Source organism: Leopardus geoffroyi, chromosome B4 (assembly GCF_018350155.1).
Source record: "Leopardus geoffroyi isolate Oge1 chromosome B4, O.geoffroyi_Oge1_pat1.0, whole genome shotgun sequence".
NCBI lineage: Eukaryota > Metazoa > Chordata > Mammalia > Carnivora > Felidae > Leopardus > Leopardus geoffroyi.
Window position 1 is genome coordinate 89,736,587 of NC_059341.1, and position 26,377 is coordinate 89,762,963.

At 37.5% G+C, this 26,377-nt stretch overlaps 2 pseudogenes; one reads left to right on the plus strand and one right to left on the minus strand.

The window, feature by feature from the left end:
- Positions 1–3,425: 3,425 nt before the first annotated feature.
- LOC123591869 lies at positions 3,426–7,257 on the minus strand (annotated as a pseudogene).
- Positions 7,258–23,369: 16,112 nt separating this feature from the next.
- On the plus strand, positions 23,370–24,444 carry LOC123591870 (annotated as a pseudogene).
- Positions 24,445–26,377: the final 1,933 nt, after the last annotated feature.

A 26,377-nucleotide genomic window follows, 5' to 3' on the forward strand; every position in this document is an offset into this window, starting at 1 on the left:
TCTTTTGTAAATAAACTTAGTGAAACTGGGTATTACTCCCCCCCCCCCAAAATATTGACCTGCATTGTCTTTTTCTCATTAAACTGAATTTTTATAAGTTAGAGAACAAGAAAACCAAAATGAAGTGATATATTAAAGTTAGGTCTTTACCAGTGGAGTTGCAAATATGTATGATGAGATAAGGAGACGATTAACTTGCCCTCCAGAGCATTTTGTAAATAGTGTCTATTAAATCAGCTATTTATGGGGCGCCTGGGTGGCTCAGTCGGTTAAGCATCCGACTGAGGCTCAGGTCATGATCTTATGGTTTGTAGGTTCGAGCCCTGCATCTGGCTCTGTGCCACCAGCTTGGAGCCTGCTTCGGATTCTGTGACTCCCTCTCTCTCTGCCCCTCCCCTGCTCATTCTCCCTCTCTCTGTCTCTCTCAAAAATAAATAAAGATTAAAATATTTTCATAATAATAAAAATAAAAATAAAAATCAACTATTCATTAAAAACACATGTATATTAGAATGGGTTGAGGTATTATACTGCACATGGTCAGAAATAACTACAGAAGTCCCACTCAAAAAAACATTGAGAGAAGGGGCATCTGGGTGGCTCAGTTGGTTAAGTGTCTGATTCTGGATTTCCATTCAGGCCATGATGTCACAGTTTGTGAGTTTGAGTGCAGAGCCTACTTGGGATTCTGTCTCTCTCCCTCTCTCTCTGCCTCTCCCCTGCTCATGCACTCTCTCTCAAAATAAGTAAATAAACTTTAAAAAAAGAGAAATTGAGAGAAGAATTACAGGAATTGTGCCAAGACATCTGAAAATTGAACCCATTCTTGCCTTATTCTTTTCCTCTAGCTACCAGATGAGTAAATGTCAGGAGGAGATTGAAAATTATGAAATGCTCACTTTGAAAGAAACCATTTCCACTAAAGAGTGTAAATTTCTCTTTTCCCTTTGATTTTGGGAACGGGACAGAAATAACTATAGTATTCTGACTTTGAAGAGATGAAGAAACAGATACCCAAATGCTTACATAGGATTATTTGCTTTTCAATGACATGGGACTCAAGGCCTACCTTGGCACCAAAACGTGCAACACCATGAACCAGTTTGTGAACAAGTTCAATGTCCTATTGATCAGCAAGGCATCGGCAGGAGGATGTGGGGGCTCCTTTTCTGAGAGGGTAGTTGAAAGGACGATGCATGGGTTGGACAGTGGTCCCACAGGGGAGGCATGTCACCCTCCATTTAGAGAAACCTCTGTCAGTAATAAAAGGGGAGAAGCCCCGCAGCATCCATTCCAATTAAAAAAAACTTCTAACCCGATGTAACCCAGAATGAGGATCAGTATGTTTTACTGGAAGACTGTAAGGCTCTCTTTTCTCCCTTCTCCCTCTATTAATAGTTGTAAGAGTGGAAACAAGCAATTTTACTACTCTCGGCCTCAGTTCCTTTAGAAACAAAATAGGAGTAATGGCATCTGTCTAGAGGCTTAGGACAGGAGCAGATGACATTTTAAGAATGCTCTCGGGGCGCCTGGGTGGCGCAGTCGGTTAAGCGTCCGACTTCAGCCAGGTCACGATCTCGCGGTCCTTGAGTTCGAGCCCTGCGTCAGGCTCTGGGCTGATGGCTCAGAGCCTGGAGCCTGTTTCCGATTCTGTGTGTCCCTCTCTCTCTGACCCTCCCCCGTTCATGCTCTATCTCTCTCTGTCCCAAAAATAAATAAACGTTGAAAAAAAAAAAAAAAGAATGCTCTCAAGGTATTAAATTTTTATTTATAGATTTCCCTAATGAAGTTGGGGTTACTTGCGCCTGTGTAAACACTCTTAAGAAATTGAACTGTTCCACACCCACGTTATCATTGTAACAGGTAATATAGCTTGATTGTTTCAAATTATTTAGAGATTAATTCATGAAGTTCATACAGAATGCTTGCTGTAACAAACAATAGTCTGGATCTAATAGTAATATCTGGAAGATTTCAGAGTGGTAATATGAACATAAGTTAGAAATAGTATAGACACAGTATTATTGGTTTTTAGTTGCTTGAAAAGACTGAGTGCTTAAGTCTAAAGGTTTCATTTTAGCGTTGTGGTTTGTTTTTCTCTTCTTTCCTTGCATATATTATAACCCAGAGTCAGTGTAGGATTAATTGACTTTGAATATATTCTGCAATTCATAGAGTGTATTTGGATAGCACATAAGTGAATTGCTGAATAACTTGCACTTCAAATTGACATTATCAATTTTGTTCTCAAATGTTAGTATCACCATTAAGATATATTTTAAAATGTATCCTTAATTAAAATACAAACTAATAGAGGGGAAACAGTGGATTGACAAAGAGTAATAAATCTAGATGAAGGCAGGAAAGGAGACAAGAAAGAAACTAGAATGGGATGGTACACAAAAGAAAGGACAAAAAATATCTGAATTTGAACCCAAATATATCAATATTTACCAAAATTTTTCATTAAAAAGTTCCTTCTTTGGGTACCCCCCACTTATCAATGGACCTTTCATTCTGAGGTACAAGCGGGGTTCTAAACTATTTATGGCACGATTTTTTTTCCTTTTCAGTCTTTAGGTTCATTGCACCTATTTATAGAATATTATTTATTCTTCTATTTGCTGACCTTTTCATTTTAGAGATCTTTGACAATGAGTCCTTTCCCAAACAATAAATCTGTATTGGATTTTATATCTCATTAGTTTTATCGGCAATATCTTAATGGACTTCTTATAACTTTGCTCTGTATCCTTTTTGTAATCTCTTGAATTCCATTTTCCTCAAAATCAAAATGTGATCTACTAACTTGAAGAATATAAAATTGCTGCAGCTTCTCTACAAATAATTTTGCTGAAACACAGATCTTTGGAGTATTAATTCCATGTCAGTAATAGTATGCTTACAACTGGGTTTCTATTAGGGCACATGAGTGGCCTCAGTCTTTTGAGCATCTGACTGTTGATTTCAGCTGAGGTCATTATCCTAAGGTTGTGGGATCAAGCGCCATATCAAGCTCAGCGCTGAGTGTGGAGTCTGCTCAAGATTCTCTCTCTCTCTCCCTTTGCCCCTCTCCCTTGCTCGTACCTTCTCTCTCTCTCCTCTCTCAAAAATAAATACATACATACATACATACATACATACATACATACATACATACATAAATAAATAAATAAAATATAAAAAGAACTGGATTTCTGTTAAACTGAAAGGCAAAAATCTATCTTCATTCTAATCTTATTTCTTCCATCTGTTTGGAGATTTATGATCATTTGCTTTTTTCCTTTATCTTCGTGTCCCTTTGTAAAGCGAAGTTAGTAGGTTGCCCTTTGATACATTTACTTTTTAAAAACCTGTTTCAGAGACTTACTCTTTTTTTTTATGGTGGAAAAATGTATATTGATATGTAGCCAACTGGACTTCGTTTAGATGATCCCGATTTTGTTAGCAACATCCCAAGCATCACAATCAGGAGTCAGTAGAACATACACCTCCTTCTCCCCACGGGGCCTAATCAGGGTGTTGACCTTGGCCACATCCATGTCATAAAGCTTCTTCACAGCCTGTTTGATCTGGTGCTTGTTGGCCTTGACATCCACAGTGAACTCAAGTGTGTTGTTGCCATCTAGTTTCTTTACACTTGACTCTGGAGTCAGGGGAATCTTGATGACAGCATGGTGGTCAAGCTTGTTTCGCCTGGGGGCACTCTTTCACGGATATTTGGGCTGCCTTTGGAGATACAGTGTTGTGGGCCATGGGAAGGTACGTGACACACAGATCTTCTTTTTTCTGTGACTGTGGGACCCCTTTCAGCATTGCTTTCTTGGCCTTCAAAGCCTCTGCTTTGGCTGTGGCTTTGGGAGGGGAAGGGGCTTCCTTCTTTGCTTTTGGCACCGTCTTCTTGAAAGGACTCAGAGACTAATTCCTATAGTTCCTTTATATTCCTCTCTGTTATATCTTTGAAAATAGCTTTCCATTATATAGACAATAGAATAATATCAAAGATATATTTTTTATTTTCAAAACTAGTTACAAATGTTTCATAGGTGTACATGGTTTTCAAAAATCAAATACTACCAAAAGATACATCCGGAAAAAACAGTTCTGCTTACTGACATTTTCAACTCTTGAGCCGTTTCTTTTTTTTTTTTTCCTTCTGCATTCCTAAATATGTGTATATATTGCCACCTGAAATTTATCAGTTTTATCATGATTTTTGGATTCTTTGATATGGTCTATCTCATTTTATTCCCCTTCCCCCATCACACCAATGGGGTCATAGTCAGGGCTAACATGGTCACTAGCTATAAATGTTGTTGGGATAAGTAGTGTACTACAACTTTTTTCTTACTCCTAGAACTTCAGTAGAACAGATGTATAGAGATACAGATATAGAGGTAAAAAAATAATAAAAGAAAAGAAAGAGCAAGAAAAATACCATGAATTCAACTTTTTAACAAAAGGCAGAAACTGAGATAACTGTTTTGCTTTGTTTGTTGTTTAATTTTTAAATAATCTAAGATTCATTTGTCCTTTTGATGGAACACATATTCTAGAAATTCTGATAACTGGTTCTTTGAATTACTTAGAATGTCAAAAAGGTTTTGAGGATAGAAAGTGGGTACAGATCTAGTAACTCACTTAGCAGAGAAAAGGAAGCTACAAATAAGGTCCGCCAAAGGAAAAACGTCCTTAGCTTTGCTCTCTGGAATGATCGATCATCCCTACATTTGTTCTTGAAGATCACTTGTGAGAAAGGCACAGGGGAGAATTTCTCTTAACATTAGCAACCCCTTCCTATTGTTACAGATTTGGAGACTCTGGGTAGAGTCTTAAAAAAAAAATGGGTTTTTGGGCTCTAGGGTTTATCAGCCCCAACATGGTAATCCTATAGGCAGATACCCAAAGCCAAGAAGCATATGATACCGTCAACCTTAGATCTTCATGCTAGTCTAGGAATTTGTATTACAGCAGTAGACTTCAGTATTCTGCCATTGCCCTAACTCAACTCTTCCAGTTCCATCTTGACTGCTCATTCAGTACAAGTCTGAAGCGCTGAGTTGAAAACAATATTCCCTTTTCCTCTATCTGTATCCCAGTATTCGTGCATATATTTTTCTTTGCATTAACATGCTTATAAATGCATCCAGTGAAAATATTAGTTTTATAAATATAGATATAGTGTGAGTGTGTGTATGTATATATGTTCATAGATACAGATATAGATATAGATATATTATATACTTCTGAACATCTTGGCAAAGGAAAAGTCCAGAAAGTTTTTATCTACAGATAGTTTAAAAGAAAAGCAATCACATTTCTATTATACTTATCAACAGTTCTACCATATTTAGGATGGAACAATATCTTCCAAGTGGCAAAGACACCTGTTTTGTCAGTCATCTACTGACACAAAAATGCCACTCCAAAACAGAGTCTTGAAACAATACTGATTTATTTAGTTCATCAGCCTGCAAATTAGCCAATGAGGCTCAACTCTGTTCAGTGATTTTTCTGGTCTCAGGCAGGCTCATCCTTATGTATGGCTAATCTAGGGTGGCTTCATATGGGATAACTGGGCTAGGTTGGTTCCAGACAATGGCTGCATACAAGAGCAATAAAACAAGGGCCTTTCAATATTCTGCTTGTGTTGTATTCACTAACATCCTATTTGCTGAAGCAAGTCATGTGACCCAAGCCCAGAATCAAGCCATAGATTCAGGGATGAGTAAAGAATCAGGGCCATTTTTGCAGTCTACCATACCTATAAACTCAGAGATCTATATTTTATTCAAAATAAAACACATTTTCAAGCATTGAAGTACTATTTAATACTCATCATTTATCTTTAGGAAACTTACTAGAAAATGTTTTCTGACAAGAAAAATCACTCGAAGAAGAATAGAATACAACAAATAATGAAGAGGAAAAAATGAGTAAAACATTATTGAGTATCAAAATTCATTGATCTTTTTTAAAAAATCTGTATCTAAAAGTCCAAGTTGTATCAAAATGTAAGTTTGAAAGCAGAAAGGAAGTGGAAGTGAAATACAAAAGGAAGTAAAACATGTTAAACTTTTACTTTGTGGTAAGGGTTTTATTCTAAATATTTCGAGAACAAAATGTATGTTTAGTATAATATATATCCAGCAGAGGAAAAAGGAGAACAAGGAAAACTTAATTATTCCATTTAAAGTCAGGATAGAAAAATAGGAAAAGTATACAGTGTAAAACATGAAATAAAATGGTTTAAATGGCTAGAAACATAGCAGTAATGAAAATAAATATAAATAGATAAACTTTCTTATTATAACACTGACTATTAGGTAACATTTTTAAAAATCAAGGCAAGTTCTCTTTATAAATAAGAAACCAAATTGGTATAGAAAAGTTAAAAAATAAAAGGACAGGAAAAGAAAGAACATAAAAATGTTAATGTAAAGAAGAATGGCAAAGAATTTTAAAATCAAATAAGACAGAATCAAAGAAAAAGTACTGGAAATTTACAGTAATAAAATTTTCAAACCTAAGATTAATATATATCATGAATATTTGTACACCTAATAACACAATTTCAATCTAACCACAGCAAATTGATAGAACTTATAGGAGAATTTGAGAAGTTTACTATTAGTAGAACAGAGCTGAACTTCTCAAAATATCAAGCAGACAAAAACAGAGTTACTATAGAGAAAATTATTAACAACCAATAAACTTGATTTAACAGTCATCCTTTCTTAAACACCAATGAAAGGAACATTTACAACAATTGATAAAATACTAGACCACAAATGAAATCTCAACAACTTCCAACAATTACTATTATTCAGTTTATATTAACTATGGTATGGAAAAAATGAGAAATCAGCCATTTGAAAGACACCATTCATTTGAAAGGACTAACATAATTAAGAAATCTATATACTTTTTAAAACTCCAAAGTTTTGATATAAGAAAAAAATTACAAAACGCATATTGAATTTTTATGTCAATAACTATTGAAGTACTATTTAAAAATACATTGTTTTTAAAACAGTTGATATATTACACAAAGTTCATATAGAAGGCAAGTATTTAATGATTAATGTTCAAGTTTTTAAAGTTGATCGAGTTTTAAAGTTGATCAAGTTTATAAAGTCTTAAATAAATCCTCTGAATTCTATTAAATTCTTATAAACATTTACTATGCTCATGCAGACTGTCAGTTGTCAACATTTCCAAATTAATGCACACCTCAGTGTTCCCTTCCTGCATCATGTTCCCAGAAATATTGTAAAAGATACCATAATATAATAAATATATAGCCATGCCCTAAAATGAAAAAAACTCTCAGCAGAACAGAAAATGTATGTGAGGAATTAACGAAATACCTGAAGCATTGAAGAGAAGGCTTGCATACTAGGTGCACAAAATTAGGTACATCTCTGAGAGATATGGGCCATATCAAAGGTGCTATATGACTGGAAGTGATGGAAATAGGAAACTGATCCAGGATGTGGACTGGAAGTATTGCTCATTGGCCAAAAAAAAAAGGGGGGGGGGCAATTTTCTAACTTGATAAAGCATGTTTTTTTTGTCAAAATGCCTTAATGAAAATCATGCTTAATAATGAGATGTTAGAAGCATTTCAATTAAATGTTCAAGTAAATAAGACAAGTTTGGCTGCTCTTTGCACTACAATACATCATTGTATTAGAGATGCTGGCCCATGAAATAAGAGAGAAGAAATGAAAATGAAAGAGATGAAACTATTATTATTTGAAGTGATATTATCAATTTAGAAAATCAACTGAGAAATTTCAGTCTGGCAGAGGTGGTTAGACACAAGATCAACACAGAAGCTTCCATAGTTTTCAAAACACTATCAGTGTCTCGTTGAAAAACTTACTTTTTTTGAGGCGCTTAGGTGGCTCAGTGGGTAAGCAGCCAATTTCGGCTCAGGTCATGGTCTCGCACTTTGTAAGTCTGAGCCCCACATGGGCTCTCTGCTGTCAGCACATAGCCCACTTCAGATCATCTGTCCTATCTCTGCCCCTCCCCTGCTTGGTGCCTCTCTCTTTCTCTCTCTCTCTCTCTCTCTCTCTCTCTCTCTCTCTCTTAAAAATAAATAAACATTAAAGAAAGAAAAGGGGCACCTGGGTGGCTCAGTCATTAAGCATCCAACTTCAGCTCAGGTCATGATCTCATGCTTCATGAGTTTGAGCCCTGCGTCAGGCTCTGTGCCAACAGCTCAGAGCCTGGATCCTGCTTCAAATTCTGTGTTTCCCTCTCTCTCTGCCCTTCCCCTGCTTTGTGTCTGTCTCTCTCTCTCTTAAAGACATATAAACATTTAAAAAACATTTTTGAAAGAAAAAAAGATTTTTTTCAAAAATTTAACTCATAATAGTAATAAAAAGTACAACATACTTAGGCATAAACCCAACAATAAATTTCCAAGACCACTACAGATAAAATTATAAGCTTACCAGAGACATTAAAGAAGGCTTGAATGGGGCGCCTGGGTGGCTCAGTCGGTTAAGCGTCCGACTTCAGCACAGGTCATGATCTCACGGTCTGTGAGTTTGAGCCCCGCGTCGGGCTCTGGGCTGATGGTTCAGAGCCTGGAGCCTGCTTCTAATTCTGTGTCTCCCTCTCTCTCTCTGCCCCTCCCCTGTTCATGCTCTGTCTCTCTCTGTCTCAAAATAAATAAACATTAAAAAAAATTTTTTTAATAAAAAAAAAGGCTTGAATAAATGGAAATACAGGTTTATGTTAAAGAACGAGAAAACTCAATACATCTTACTAAATGTCTGTATCTTAGTCCTTATAACATGCTTGATTGTCTTTTTACTCTACATAATCCCCATTAGGGAGAGTTATTCTTCAACCACCACACACTGGCCAATCGTTTAAAAACTTCTTACCTTCAGACCTCTCTCTTCAGCTCATTAAATAAATATTTTTTGAGCACCCACTGTGTCTTGGCACTTGAAGAACCTACAAAGCATGTGTTGACTATACACTTGATATCTACATCTGGGTGTCCTCATATTTAATTTGTTCAAAGGGAAATGCATGAACAAATCCTAAATCAATTAGGATTAGGTTTGGTGGCAAAGAGAAAGTTCTAAACAAGATGGAGGTTTACATTTCTTTTACATCAAAGATATCAGGAAGCAAGTATGTAGGACACCTCACATACTTTCATCTTTCTGGTCCACCATCATCAGTGAATGGTTTCCATCCTTGTAGTGGCTTTTTTGCCCAAGATGGCTGCTAGACATCTAGTCATCACATCCACGTTCCAGGCCAACTAGAAATGAAGGAGAAAGGGAAGAAGGGCAAAAGCTGTTTGAAATAACTTCCTCATAAATCCAATTCAATAGCTTCTACTTAATGTCATTGCTCAGAATTTCGTCACATAGCCACTTCTATTTGAAAGGAAGTCTAGTGGGGTGCCTGGGTGGCTCAGTAGGTTAAGCGGCCGACTTCGGCTCAGGTCATGATCTCGTGGTCATGAGTTCAAGCCCCGCGTTGGGCTCTGTGCTGACAGCTCAGAGCCTGGAGCCTGTTTCGGATTCTGTGTCTCCCTCTCTCTGACCCTACCCCATTCATACTCTGTCTCTCTCTGTCTCAAAAATAAATAAACGTTAAAAAAAATTTTTTTAAATGAAAGGAAGTCTAGAAAAATATAATGTTTATGGAGACCTCCAAAAAAATTAAGATTCCATTGATAAGAAAGAGAAAATTGGTGAAAATTTCTTCATGATGAGCCCACCTATTCCACCTTATAAAATTTTTCTTTTAGTAAAAGTTATCGCTGGGGCACCTGGGTGGCTCAGTCAGTTAAGCATCCAACTTCATCTCAGCTCATGACCTCTCTGTGAGTTTGAACCCCATGTCAGGCTCTGTGCTGACAGCTCAGAGCCTGGAGCCTGCTTCAGATTCTATGTCTCCCTCTCTCTCTGCCCCTCCCCTGCTTGTGCTCTCTTTCTCTCTCTCTAAAAAATGAATAAAATTAAAATTTTTTTTTAACCTGGAAAATAGTAGTATTGTAAAAACACCTTGATCAGTGGAAAACTGAGTGACCAAATAAACCTCAGCAACCCTCATATGTTACTTCCCTAGACACATAACAAGAATGATAAGTGCACTCTAGTTTTCCCGTTGCCATAGAAGCTATTGGGAAAATATAATTAAAAAAACAAATCTTCTGTCTTCTATCCTCTCTGCAAAGATAATAGAGAAAGAAAGCATTTTTATGGCATTAAACCAGAATGTGATGCACATCACAAGCATTCAATTAAGAGATTGCAAACGGGAAGGAATCTCGCTCTTTCACAGAGCTAAGCAGATAGAACTCATCATGTACATGTTTTCAAAATAATAACGAACCCTCAAGTGAGAGAACTTGACAGCACAGTTTTTCATACATAGTTCATCCTAAACTTGCTTGATAATTGAGGTGACCATCTGTGTTAGCTAATTGGCTTTCTCCAAAGGAGAAACTACTTCTCATATATTTATGACAGGAGGTCATAAATGTTGCAACTTTGAGCTGGACACCCAAAGTTAAGCACCTATCTCCACAGAAACTATAAGAGAGGAGTGATATCTCTCTTGACGTGACATTTCAAAGTTATGGCTCCTTTTCCTAGATCCTTGAAAAAGATCTTCTTGGTTCACAAGGCTGACAAAAGTCCTACCTCGTCCTCCAAAGGATTTATATACATCTCAAAGAGAGGAGAAGGTACTTAATGTTACAATTTTCTAAAGTAAATACTCTAAGAAAAAGGAACCGAGGGAAATCTCTTCCTTTGTTTTCAACAAGGAGAACTAAGCTTCTTGTTGTTAATTTTCACTTGTCTTCATAGAACCTAGGATCTTTCAAGATTTTTAAACGAAATGCTGCTGGCATTTTGAGTGGAATGATTCTACCTAACATAGATCTGCCGGATATAACGCAGAATAGGTCTTAGGCAATAAATACTTGGAGACCCCAAGTTATTGAAATAGCATGAGATTTCTCCCAACACCTAGCCAGATGCTTCCATCATGTAAAGTGCCACCCCGGTTAGGAACCACTGTTAGGTCCCTTCTCTTCTCTGCCTCTGAGGTCACGTAATATCACTCTTTGGCAAGTATACACAAGCCATCCATCTCGGAGGCACCAGGGACTCTCCCATCAGATTCATCAATGCAAAATTGCTAAATATCCTGAATCCTCAGGAAGACACATTCTATAAATGATGTGTTTAAAACACCCAGAGTGTCTTTTAAAGGAAGTGCTCTTCGACAACGGAGTTGTTCTCAAAAGTACACTAAAGACTCCTTCCCAGGGGAAGTCTATTTTACTAAAAGAAACTCCTCCATAGTCCAGAGCCCAAACCTTAACTCCATTAACTGGAAATAGACCAAAAGGGAGTAACTCTTCCCTGACTGATTGCTAAAGCCAGAGGGCAGAGAATTGTTTGTCTTAGGAGGAAAGATCCTTTTGGAGCATGAGGTGATGTATAGAAATGGACACTTACATGTGTATAAACAATTCTTGCACATTGTTAGGTAATCTCTCATTTTTGCAGAGTAAATCATATATTCCCCCACAAAAGTCCTTGAGCTCTGCGATTCACCCTGACATATTACAAGTTTATTCAACTAGGCACTTTGTTCACAGGTCTCAGGGTCTCAAGAATATTGGCCTGTTTGGAAAAGCATCCCCCAAACAACTTTTAAAAGATTTAACTGAAAACATAAAAGATTTGTGGATAAACATGTAAAAAAAAGTGTTCAAATTGACAGTGTGTGTATGAATTACATGAGAGGGTTTTTTGTGTGTGAAAAGTATTTATTGACATGAAAAGATATGTGAGACACACGGTTAGCTCATATTACAGAGTCGAATGCACATCATGATGCTATTTTTTACAATATGTAGAAGTCCAAAAGTCTGAAAATGTATGTGCTAAAATGAACTTGTCTCCTACCTCCAGTCCCTAAATGTTGTGTGAACTTAAGACAGTCACTTGACGGCCCTAAACTTGTTTTTTCATCTAAAATAGAAGCAAAGAAAGGATAAAATCAGAAAATGGAACCAATTTGTATGGAAGCATGTTGTAACCTTCCACTCCCCTTTTGGTGACCAGCACAGGCCTATTAGGGGAGGCTCAGTGAATGTTGCATTACAGTTAACTTCTTTGGATGGAATGGATGCAAGTTGTGTAGGCTATTTTACGTTAAACAAGATACTACAGTCAAAACCCACTGTGCAGTACTTGCCACATAGAAAGTAGTCCAAAAACTTCAGTTATTATTGTCATCACTATTATTGATCTTATGATTACATGACCCATAAAAATCAGTAAGATGGAAATTATCACAGAATTTTAATATTGGAAACAATACTGAAAGCAAGATGTCTTAGACTAATCCTTAAAATAAAAGGTAGCTTAGGGGCACCTAGGTGGCTCAGGTAGTTAAGCATCTGACTTCGACTCAGGTCATAATCTCTCATTTCCTTAGTTCATGTCCCCCATCAGACTGTGCTGACAGCTCAGAGCCTGGAGCCTGTTTCCGATTTTGTGTCTGCCTCTCTCTCTGCCCCTCCCCTGCTCATGCTCTGTCTCTTTCTCTCTTTCTCAAAAATGAATAAACATTTAAAAAATAATAAAATAAAAAGCAGCTTAATTAAAATCTAGTAGCTGATGATCTAAAAAGAACAATAACAACAAAAAATTAAACACATTATCTAATGTCATTCTTCCTGAACTCAAGACTTAAATGACTTGACTTGGAGTCAAAGATTTTAATAAGAATTAAAATCTATAATCCTATATATAAGATTTTTTTAAGTCACAAAAATAAAAGCAACTAATATCTATAATCAGAAATAATTCCTGGGCAGGGGCGCTTGGGTGGCTCAGTCAGTTGAGCGTTAAGACTCATGATTTTGGCTCAGGTCATGATCTCGTGATTTGTGAGTTCGAGCCCCGTATCTGCGCTGCTAGTGCAGAGCCTGCTTGGGATTCTCTCTCCCTCTCTCTCTGCCCTTACCTCTCTCTCTCTCTCTCTTTCTCTTTAAAAATAAATAAATAAAGCTTAATAAAGAAACGAAGAAATAATTCCTAGGTAAGTACCCTAAAACTGCCATATCCACAGGCCTACCTTCTACACAGGGTGCCTTGGAACAATGAACAGCTTCCCCACAGGCTTTGGAATGATGTGTTTCCAAGATGCAGAAGGCACAAGCAATCTGCTAATGAGATTCAGCAGGTTGAATTTTGCTTCCCCTATTTGGACTCTGCTCACGTTCTTTGCTGTTGATCAGTTTCCAGAAGAGGGGGGAAAAAAAAGTATGATGGATAAATTCGGACAAAATAAAATAATCATAGAATTCAATAACCTCAGTGAGCAGTGTTCATCTAACAGAACAAGGTAAAAAGTTGAATCTCTAGGCAGAATAAGAAAAAAAGACATAAGCCCAGTGTACCCCAAATAATTGTTAGTAAATGTTATAAAAAGTGGTCTTTCTCTGTAGCTGCCCTAGGGCTTTAATACCACTGCAAATGGAGTCACTGAATTAAGTTTCCAAGGAGAATTAATGCATCATTTTGTGACCCATAAAACCATACCAAAACTCACTTAGAGATTCTATTAAGAAAGAAATAATTACTTGCAGGATATGGAGTTATTTGAAGAATCAAATCACTGTAACCATCACAAAAATCTCCACAGGCTTTGTCAATAGAGAACCTTTCAAATCCTTTAAAAACCTTATGAATACTGTAACTGCTCTAATGAACAAAAAAGAGGTTTTCTGATTCTGCCAAAAGTGTCACTATGAACAATAGAGAGAGAAGAATGCATTTTTCCAGGGAAGAGGAAAGAATTATAATAAAATGATAAAGATGACAGTGATAATATCTACTGAACGACAGTGATAATAGCTACTGAATAACTACCATATGCAAGGCATTGTGTTCACATTATTTTAATTCCCACAAAAGCCCTAATGTGATAAACATTATTTGTCCCCATTTTTTCTGAAGGAAATTCCAACTCATATATAGCAACCATTTTAGTTAGACTAAGTAATACTATCTGTTTTGATAAATAACCCCCAAATCCCTGTAGCTTAACACAATAAAAGTGATTATCAAACTCATGAGCCAGGAGATCATGACCTGAGTGGAAGTCGGACGCTTAACTGACTGAGCCCCCCGGGCACTCCACATCTTTATCTTTTAAATATCAGGTTAGGTTCCCTTTCTCTCATTCCCCTTCCTCTTTTTATGTAAGAATTTAACATTTTTTATTTCCCTTACATGTAGAAAGTTCATGGAGATCCAAACACATTTTCTGAGTTTACTTAAGAAACAACATTGCATCGTTTGCATCTTAATGTTCTAACAGTTAAAATGGGACAGTTTTGTGAATGGAAAATTGGATGGGTGGAAAATTTCTCTAATTTTGTTGTGATTACTGAAAATAAACTTATCGTATGACATGTCTGTCTAAATAAATGCCCTGAAGAACAACATTTTTGTCTTGTCTTGGCAGTGAACATACATTAGTCATTCAGCTCATGGCCATGTGATTCGGAAGTGATCCATATTTTGTTGTACTTTGATATGAACACCCAAACTGCCTAATGATTTTTTATTTTCTAATTATTATTTTTTCCTTTACAAAAGTAATATGCACTTATTAGAGAAAATGTAGAAATGATGAGAAAAATGGAGAAAATGTATGGTGACGGTCCATTTCGTTTATGTCTGACTTTTGCTTTGATAAGCGATGTTGAGACGAGTATCTGTGGAGATAAATATTTGTGTTGCTTCATTGATTAATTTCTTAGACTTCAAGTGATAGAATGATTACATGAGAATCTTTTTATATACTCTCAAATTGCCATCCAGAAAATGTGTGCCAATGTATGTAATAGCGGCAGTATAGAAGAATGGCCCACACTAGAAAGAACTGAATATGGCTTTTGCTTGGTGTCTGCCAATTTGAAACATGAAGAGTGTTATATTTCATTGTTTAAATTTTTATTTCTTTGAGCGCTAATAAATGTTCTCTCTCTATTTTCTCTTTCTTCATGCCACACTAGGCTGGATATTTTTTCTACATTTGTTTGTTTGTTTAAGTAATCTTTACACCCAACATGGGGCTCCAAGTCAACAACCCCAAGATCAAGAGTTGGCATGTTCCACTAGCTGAGCCAGCCAGGCTCCCCTAGCCTGGATGTTTTAAATGGGGATCATATTACTAGTTTGTGTGCCCATTTGCTATTGTGGGACCATTGATCTTTTAAATGGCTCCCAGGGATGTCTCCTGTAGAAGGGACACAGCCTGCTAACTGTCATTGGTCATCTGCCATTCTCTTTTTTTCTCTGACCTGACTTCCTTCAGAAATATCTGCAGCCAAGGCCTCTACTGCTGAGAGACTGACTCAGGGCATAAGCCACCAACTCAGGTGTCCACAAACAAGCTTCCTTATGCTAAGCAGTAGCACTATGAATGACTGCACTCAATCCAGGGAAGCGTCTGCCTCCCTAATTACTGCTAGTGATGCTGAAGTACTTGTCCTCAGATCACCAAACATGCCTGAGGGCTTTATTCCCTCACAAAGGCTGTCTGACCTAAAGGGGAAGGGTCAGAATTCAAGGTCAACTTCTCAAAGACCCACAGTCAAGCGTTGGTTCCTCTCTGATTCTTTTCGTTTAAATCTCAGACCAGGAAAAGTCATTATTTCTCATCCTATATCAAAGGAGCAAAAAATATAAATGGACAAGAATTTTTCCAAACTCGTTATTCCTACTAAGAACTTGTGTGGAACTTGCTAAGAACTTAGCAAGGATGAGGGAGTAGTTGAGTAAAATAAGGAATTGAAGTGACCAAAAAAAGCCGACATTTCATAATACCATCTCTTCTTTACAATAAGGACTTAGATATATTTCTTTATGCATGAATTAAAAACTGGAAGTCCACATACCAAAATATTGACTGTAGTATTTCTGGAGCCATAGGATTTGGGGGGAACAAAGGGAGAGACTTCCATTATTTACACTATACAACTCAAAAAGGGAGAAAAAGGCATATTGAGATTATAGATCATTTTTACTATTTTTTGGTATTTTATGTATTTGCCAAATTTGCATAAAAAATTATGTACCAAAAATACAATAACCAAAGTTAAGGAACAAAATAAAATCAGTTAAATAAATGCTAATATCCATTTTATATATATATATACATATATATGTATATATATATATATATATATATATATATATATATATAAAATACCTTTTATAATTTATTCACAAACTAGGAACACACACACACAATTTAGTGGTGTACCAAATTTGACAGCAAATCCAAATTGAAAACAGATATATAATAAAAGGCTCAAATTGATAGTAATCAGGGAAATAAAAACTAAAGTGACAATGAGATACCATATTTCACCCATAAGCCCAGGGGAAAAATGAGTAGAGCTACAGAACTTTTTACTGGTGGAAATGTGAGAAAAGGTGTGCTCTCATGTATTGCTAGACGTTTGAAATATTTCAGCCTTTAAAGGGAGCAGTGTAGAGATCTATTAAAATTAAAAGTACATATACCCTTTAACACAGAAATCTCACTCTTGGAAATCTATCTCATAGACATAAAAACCAGTTGGTGAGAACATGCCTATAGACATGATTATTGCAAAATTTATCAGAACTTAAGCACAGAAACAAAATGAATGCCCATCAATATATGAATTGCTGAGCGACACATCACAGAACAGAATATTATGGAGCCATCGTAAATAACAAAGTGCTATGTCAGATGATTTAGACAGATTCCCAAGGGATACTATTGAGTGAGAAAGCAAGAAGCAGAAAAATATACATAAAATCATACTTTTGGAGAAAGAAAGAGAAATCCTGGTATTTAGAAATCCTGTACACATATACATGTCAGTGTAGTATTCCATGAATGCAAGGCAAAGTGCAGGTTAATTTATTAGAGTGGTTTACACTAAGTTATTATATTGCGGTATCCTGGAGGAAGGTGAAGGAGCTGATATAATGGGTGCAGAGAGAAGAATGATGGAGAAATCTAATCCCAGACAGAAAAGAAAGGAAAAAGAATACTGGATTTTTAAAAAATCTATGTAATAATCATGTTTATAATTTTAAGCAAAATTATATGAATGTAGGTAACTTTTTACTTTTTAGTGGATATCTTAAGAATAAGGAAATACACTCCTAAAAATTGAGATAAATACATTATAACAATAGTTAGCTATAAAAATCATATAAAAATATAGACCATAGTCAAGGGGAAATTATACTTTGCTTGATATCAAGGTCAAGAAGGTCAAGTTTCAAAAATAATCAGTCATAATTTATCATGATGTCAGCTAATACTCTGTTTATGTTAAAGATCAGTACAAATTATCCAAAAAATTTTGATAGTTTTGAAAAAATGGTACTACAAAAAAGTTTCCAAAAATAGGTCAACACTGTGAAATTAGAAATCACTAATAAGTGAGCTTTTACAGCATGAATGGAATGGCATTGATAGTACTAATTCAAGAAATGATTTATAAACTATTCATAATGATAAAACTGAAATGGTAACTAGGAATTTCAATAACAAGCTTTAGGATAAACCAGGTTTGGGGTTAATCCCAAATTTCTTGGACAATCAAAAATAAGATGGTTGGTTTGTTTTTTTGGTTTTTTTTAAAGATATAGGGGCACGTGGGTGGCTCATTCGGTTAAGCATCCAACTCTTGATTTCAGCTTAGATCATGATCCCAGGGCAGTGGGATCAAGTCCCGCATCAGGCTTTGCCCTGAACATGGAGGAGGCTTAAGATTCTCATTCTCCCTCTCTCTCTTCCTCTCCCCAGTTTGCACTCTCTCACTCTCTCTCCCTTAAATAAATAAATAAATAAATAAATAAATAAATAAATAAATAAATAAATAAAATTTAGACTATCTATGTCTGAGTTGACTGGTATTTTCAATAAAGATACCATTTGTCAAATAAGATATGAGAGTAATAAACCTGTGGACAAAACTTGAGCCTTAGAATTATTTACCTTTGAATTATCTGTCCCAGTTTAGTGAAAATAACTTTAAAACAAAATGGTACTAAGAACATCAGCAGAGCCTTTTGAAGAGTACAATAGCATGTTCTGGGTTAAGAGAAAGGCAAGATTACTGAGATACAAAGCTAGACTATAATCAAAGGGATGGGGTTTAAAAGAATCTAGAACGTGTTCAGAAATATCTCATCTCGGGGTGTCTGGGTGGTTCAATCAGTACAGCATCTGGCTTTGGTTCAGGTCATGATCTCATGGTTTGTGAGTTGGAGCCCCGCATCGGGCTCTCTGCTGTCAGCAGGGTCCTTCAGATCCTCTCTCTCCCTCTCTCCCTGCCCCTCCCTGGCTCATGTCTCTCTCCCTCTCTCAGAAAAAATAAATAAATAAACATTTAAAAAAAAGAAATATCTCATCTCTTAAACTGAAAAAAATTAAAGTTCCATTTCTAAAGTTTGTATTCAACTCTCCTATATTAAATAGTCCCTCTTTTTTGCTATCCCTGCCTCCAGGACTGTATTCAGTTAGCAGTAGTCTGTATAAAGTATGATAGGAGAGTGAAAAACACCACCATGTCTCTATCATGGGACTGCTGTCTTTTCCTGTCTGATGTGAAATTCTCAAAATTGGAGTCATCAGTGCCACCTCAGAGTCTAGATGCCATATTTATGATGTGATCAAAATCATTTTCTCATATCTGACACTTTCCTAAATTTGCTCACTGTCACCTTGAAATAAAAAGAGAAGATTATTTTAAATTTTGTATTTATTCATTTATTTACTGACAGAGATCTTGAGCAGGGTAGGGGCAGAGAGAGGGAGAGTGAAAGAATCCCAAGCAGGCTCTGCATGGCCAACACAGAGCTTGATACTGGGCTTGAACCCACAAACTGTGAGTCGTGACCCGAACCAAAACCAAGAGTTGGATGTTTAACCAATTGAGCCACCAAGGCACCCCAGTATTTTAAATGAACATTCTGGCTTGTATGTTAAGAAAAAGGGAATAGAAATATAGCAGCTACTGTTCACAAATATAGGATGCAATGGGCATGCTCAATTTTGTTCATTGAAACATAAGTTTGCAGGGGTGCCTTGGTGGCTCAGTCAGTTAAGCGTCTGACTTTGGATCAGGTCATGATCTCAGTTCGTGAGTTGAAGCCCCCTGTTGGGCTCTGTGCTGACAGCTCGGAGCCTGGAGCCTGCTTAGGATTCTGTGTCTCCCTCTCTCTCTGCCCCTCCCCTGCTGGTGCTCCGTCTCTCTCTTTCTCTCAAAAATAAACATTAAAAAAATTTTTTAAAGGAAACATAAGTTTGCAAAACTCATTTAGAAACAGCTTGGTGTTAGATTTTAATATTTTCACCAGGATTACCATTTTGGGGACCGTATTCTAAGAAAACAATTCTAAATCTAAGGAAAAAAATACATACACACAGCCCCTCCCACTATTATCTATAATAGAAAAACCAAAAAGAAAGAACAGTTTAAATTTCCATAGAATAATATTAATAATGGTATATCCACCTTCCCAGTATTATGCAGTCACTAAAAATAATGTTTAAAAGGACTATGTCAAGGCAACAAAAGCAGATATAAACAAGTGGGACTATATCAAACTAAAAAGCTTCTATATAGAGGGAAAGCCATCAACAAAATGAGAAGGCAACCTACCAGATGGAAGAAAATATTTGCAAATCATATATCTGATAAGAGGTTAATATCCAAAATATAAAGAACTCATACAAGTCAATAGCTAAAAAGCAAACAATTCACTTAAAAATAGGCAGAGGATCTGAATAGACATTTTTCCAAAGAAGACATACAGATGGCCAACAGGTATATGAAAAGATGCTCAACATTACTGACCATCAAAGAAATGCAAATCAAACCACAGTCATATATCACCTTACACCTGTTGGAATGGTTATTACCAAAAAGGTAAGAAATAACAAGTGTTAGTAAGGACGTAGAGAAAAAGGAAGCCACGTGCACTGTTAGCGGGAATGTAAATTAGGCAGCCACTATGGAAAACAATATGGCAGTTCCTCACAAAATTAAAAAGGGAACTACCACATGATCCAGCAATTTTACTTCTGGGTATTTATCCAAAGGAAACAAAAGCAATAACTCAAAAAGACATGCGTACCCCCCTGTTCATCGCAGCATTATTTACAGTAGCCAAGACATGGAAATGATCCAAGTTCCATCATTGGATGAATGGATTAAAAAAAAACTGTGGTATCCACACAAACTCACACACATACACACACACACACACACACACACACACACACACTCACACACACACAGCAGAATATTATTCAGCCATAAAAAAAGAAGGAAACCTTGCCATTTGTGACAACATGAATGGACCTTGAGGATATTATGCTATTATGCTAAGTGAAATAAGTAAGAAAAAGTTAAATACTATATAATCTCATTTGAAAAAATATTTGAACTCATAAATACAGAGAGTAGATTGGTGGTTGCCAGGGGTAGAATGGAGGGTGGGCAAAGTGGATTAAGGTGGTTGAAAGGTACAAATTTCCAGTTATAAAATAAGTCAGGGGGATGTAATGTACAGCATGGTGACTGTATTGTGTATTTGAAAGTTGCTAAAAGAGTAGATCTTGAAAGTTCTCGACATCAGGGGAAAAAATTGTAACTATGTGTGGTGATGGATGATAACTAGACTTGTTATGGCGATCATTTCACAGTGCATACAAATATCAAATCAGTATATTGTATGCCTGAAACCAATGCAATCGTTATATGTCGATTATATCTCAATAAAAATAAATCAGTGACAAATAAATAAGAGACTATACCATACAATGGAACATTTGAAACCATAAGAAGGAATGAAGTACTGATTCATACTACAACATGATGAACTTTGAAAACGTTATGCTAAGTAAAATAAGGCAGACACATAAGGCCGTATGTTGTATGATTACTTACACGAAGTGTCCAGAACAGGCAAATCCGCAGAGGGAGAACATACATTTGAGGCTTCCAGGAGTTGCAGAGAGAGGCAGAAATGGGGAGAGAAGAGGTAGGAGATTTATTTGGGAGGCTAAAACTTCCAGAATTAAACAGTGATGGTTGTACTACCTTTTAAATATGCTAAAAACTGCTGAATCATACCTTTTAATAGGGTATATTTTATAGTATGTGAATTACAGCTCAATAAATTATTTTTAAAAGACTATACCAATATAGTAAATGTTTACAACATGATGTTGAAAAGTAAGGAATAAAATTACATAAGCAATATAGGCTGTTTAAATAGATCTCAGAGAGGACAGCTGACATCATAAAGCTTACTTGTTTTGTTCATACCATATCCATGCTCATTTCAGAGGAAAAAAAGAAACTTCTGCTAATTTCTGCCTGTTAGTAGAAAATTAGTTCTTCATCAGAGTAATAATATTCCTAAACTTGCCTAATTTCTAGAGATATTGATACTACCTAAAATTAAAAAACCATGCGTCTGAGGCTTGAGTTTTATTTTAGTCAATAAAACATCTTCAGGGCACTTGGGTCACTCAGTCAGTTCAGCTCTGGACTCGATCTCATGGTTCATGAGATCAAGCCTTACATGGGGGCTCTGAGCTGACAGCCTAGGGCCTGCATGGGATTCTGTCTCCCTCTCCGTCTGCCCCTCTCCTGCTAGTGCTCCCTCCCTCTCTGAAAATAAATATATAAACTTAAAAAAACAGAAATTCTGAGGGCACCTGAGTGTCTCAGTCAGTTAAGTGTGCCACTCTTGATTTCCACTCAGGTCATGACCTCACAGTTTGTGGGATCAAGCCTCACGTCGGACTCTGTGCTGACAGCACAGAGCCTGCTTAGGATGCTTTCTCTCCCTCTCTCTCTCTGCCCTTCCCCCGTACATGCTCACTCTCTCTCTCTCTCTCTCTCTCTCTCTCTGTCTCTCAAAATAGATAAACATTAAAGAAAAATTCCTATGTAGATGATCATGTCATTAAATAAATAAAAACTCTTCATTTTATCTTTTTTAAATTTTATTTATTTATTTTTGAGAGAGAGACAGAGAGAGTGAGTGGGGGAAGGGCAGAGAGAGAGGGAGAGAGAGAGAATCCCAAGCAGGCTCTGCGCTGTCAGCACGGAGCCTGACACAAGTCTGGAACTCACACACCGTGAGATCATGACCTGAGCCGAAACCAAGAGTCGGACTCTTAACCAACTGAGCCACCAAGGCACCCCTTCGTTTTTTTTTTTTTTAATTGAAGTGGTAGTCAAAGACTGCTTCTCTTTTTAAAATTATTTACTTATTTTTTATTAAGTAAACTCTACCCACAACATGGGTTTCAAACTCACGATGCTGAGATCAAGAGTTGGATGCTCTACTGCCTGAGCCATCCAGGTGCCAAATACCTTCATTTTAAAAGAACATTTCCATTGAAACAGTTCTGTCAGAAGCTTTCCAATGCATCATAGTTGGTAGCTGCCGACGGAAGAAATATTTGAACAGAGATTTCCAGGAATCACAGAGCAAAACCATTCATGCAGTGACATGAAGAACTGACAGGTGAACCAACAGCACGGTTCACGTTACTTCATCAGAGTTTGTTGAGACGTCATTAAACTCCCAGATAGGCTTCAGACTTATCCCCAAGCACTCATTTCCTGGGAGTGAGTTGATAGGTTTAATTTTTCTGTGTGATTTTAAGAATTCAAGATATATCCCAATGGATAAGAAAATGAATTTTAAGTACAAAATGTAAATTTCTCTAAGAACTGTTTTTTCTATGTATTACTCTTTATGTGTGTTTCATTTACTACTTGGTTAGTAAATAAACTTTCATTGTTTAAATCAGTAAGGATAATATTCTTCATCAGAGATGCGCTCTATCTGGATTCAGATCCCAAATTCATCCTTGTGTAACTGCACTTTGATCATGTACTTAACTTCAAGTTCTCAAGTTTCCTGATCCATAAAATGCGCAGTTATTCCTTTGAAGAATGCACATACACACATAAATATACTCTGTGTGTGTGTGCAGTTTCTTTGCATGGTGTGTATTCTTTTCCTTTGGGGGAGATAGATGTATATATTCACTTCTTTAAACCATTTAAAACTATGACAGGGAAAAGCAGTAGTCAAAAAAAGATAAAGAAAAAAGAGACAAAAAAAAAGGAACAAAATGTTAGTTATAGGTTGGGGGTAAGAGAGTCCCTAGAGAAAATAAGAAGTATATGCAATGCTGAATGAGAATATCTGTCAAGGCAGAAGGCCTGGAGTACGTAGCGAATGAATACAGTAGAGATGTCCTATGGAGAGAAGAAAAAGAACCTCCAGGTAGGGTAGAACCTCCAGCTAGGAGGACCCAGAGCCCAGTGTCCTGACTATTCCTCTACTTACCAGACACATACAAATGAGAATATTCAAAAACTTGACTCAAACCAGCCCCAAGGTCAAACGTCTTCATGAATACACCCTGAAGTCCTAGGGCTTGTCTCTCTTTCCTTTGGCATCACTAAACCATCCAAGAACCAGTAAAGAGTTTCATAAGGGCTCTTGGGTGGCTCAGTCTGGTAAGCCTCTGACTTCAGGTCAGGTCATGATCTCACGATTCATAAGTTCAAGCCCCAGTCCAGCTCTGTGCTGACAAATCAGAGCCTGGAGCCTGCTTCAGATTCTGAATCTCCCTCTCTCTCTGCCCCTCCCCAACTCATGCTGTCTCTCTCTCTCTCTCTCTCTCTCTCTCTCTCAAAAATAAAAATAAACGTTAAAAAATTTTTTTAAAGTTTGATAAACTTCCTCTTCCTTTTCTCTCCTCTCTCCTTTTGTTTTCCTCTAAATGTATAGAATATAATGAAACACCTTTTAAGGAAACTCAGAGTCTCTGCCTTTGCATTCTCAATGGTCTTTGTACAGAACTGCCTTTCAAGGTGGAAACAAAAAGGAATCTTAACTAAAGTTTAGTTTTAAAACTTCAAACCCGGTAGCACGGGGTGGCCACTGCACAGCTACAGCAGCTGCAGGTGCAAGAGGTGGTGAACTCCACAGTGCAGGGTCTGGAGAGACAGAACTTCCAGAAGGTGCAGTGTCCACTGTTGTGAGGATTGCCAGGCGGCCATGCAGCAGGTGCACCAGTGCAGTGAGTGCTGCCATATGCCTCCGGCTCAAGCCCAGGCCCTGGTGACCAGTGAGTTGGAGAAGTTCTAGGACTGCCTGGCCTGGTGCACCATGCATGGCATCAACAAAGCCAAAGATTCAATAGATGCAGGAAGTGAAGAGCTTCAGGTGAAGTGGCAGCTGGAGAGTTATGTGGCCAAGTGTGTGGATGACCACATGCACTGAGAAGATGAAGGAGTTTCTCCTGTCCATTTGGAAATAGAAGTCTTTGCAATGGCCATTGGAGTGGACAGCAGGAATGTATTTAAAAAGAGAAATGGTGGGGGGGGGGGCGCCTGGGTTGCTCAGTGGGTTGAGCATTGGACTTCGGCTCAAGTCATGATCTTGAGGTTTGTGGGTTTGAGCCCCACATCAGGCTCTGTGCTGACAGCTCACAGTCTGGATCCTGCTTCAGATTCTGTGTCTCCCTCTCTCTCTGTGCCCCTCCCGCACTCATGCTGTCTCTCTAACAAACAAACAAACATTAAAAAGAGAAATGGGAGCTTTGGTCCTTCAAGTGAGTTTATGAGGAAATTAGGGATGGCAGCAAGTTTGAGGCATGTGTCACTTTCCTCCAGACACTGGTTCCTTTATGTTTCAACCCTAGAAAGTGAAATGAGAAACACTGGTGCTAACATTTGGGACAGAGATAGCATAGAGAGTTTTTGGTAGCCTAAATTTCACATGCTTGTCCTGAAACTAGGGATCTCAGTCATGCCAAGCCAGAGCCCTCCAAGGTTCCAGATCTTTCTTAGTATACAGGTACCAACAGGCTGGTGGGTCCCTCTAACCTTCCTATGATCTGGTGGTCTGAGCAGAAGTGCTTCTGTTTGTTGCCAACCTCCTGTTTATCAGAAGGATCTCTAAATCATTTTCCATAAGCTGATAAAATTCATGGGGTCACTAATGTAGAAGGGAAAAAAGGTTTCTGGGTCTTTGCTTTGCTTGGTTTTGTTTTATATACAAGGACTTGAAGTTGATTTAAGATGCAGAGTTGGGAGCGGTAGTTTGGATAAGAACTTTGAACCGTTCTTGTGGATATCTGTTTCTGACCATCAACTGTGGATATGCATTTCTTTTTTTTTTTTTTTTTAATTTTTTTTTCAACGTTTATTTATTTTTTGGGGGACAGAGAGAGACAGAGCATGAACGGGGGAGGGGCAGAGAGAGAGGGAGACACGGAATCGGAAACAGGCTCCAGGCTCTGAGCCATCAGCCCAGAGCCTGACGCGGGGCTCGAACTCACGGACCGCGAGATCGTGACCTGTCTGAAGTCGGACGCTTAACCGACTGCGCCACCCAGGCGCCCCTGGATATGCATTTCTTAACATACACATTACACCTTTCAGCTAGGAGACCCTGCAAAACCAAGAGAGGCGATGTTACACGGGGTATGGGAAGCTACCTTCCCTCTCTCTGGCTGCCATGGTGGGCCGTGAGGCTATCTACAGCAGAGCGACAGGACAATCTTGCCATGACACTCCCCCTTGAAGGGAAAGGGGGTTTTGGCTGCACTATATACCAGTATCCAAGAATGATCATTGAAGGAGGAACTGTTGCCTTGTTAAGAGAATTATTAAGTACCGGATTTGGGAAAACCTGGTTTTTATAGAACAGAATGGAATGAAAGCCTACACTCAGTATTGCTTATTTTGCCCCCTGAAATAACAAAACCCTGATGAAACAATCTCTTGGCAACAGGAAGGTCAAAGGAGAAACAGTAGGCAATTCAGGGGTGAGCTGTGATTCCTTTAAAGCAAAAGGGGGCAACCCCCCCATTACCAAATACCACTTTTGCCTGGGGCCTTTGCAGCAAGCAGTGTTCCTGCCCCAGCTCTAGAACCTTTTCATTTTGATAAGCACCTTATTGTCTTTTTACCAACTTATTACTTGAAATGGTAATATAGCCTGTGTTTGGTGATTCAAGGCCTTGATGTATTTTCCTAGTGGTTCAGTTTTTAAAAAATGAATAAGGTTTACTTTTTCCTCCAAAAAAAAAAAAAATTCAAAACCAATGCAGTTGTCATGAGTATCGAATGCGATGATTTATTTGAAGTACTTAGCAGGATGTATAAACATCCAACTAATGCTAGTTGTTGTTAGTTTTTGTACTATGCTCAGGGTATTAACTGACCTCCTGGTTCCCTGAAAAAAAT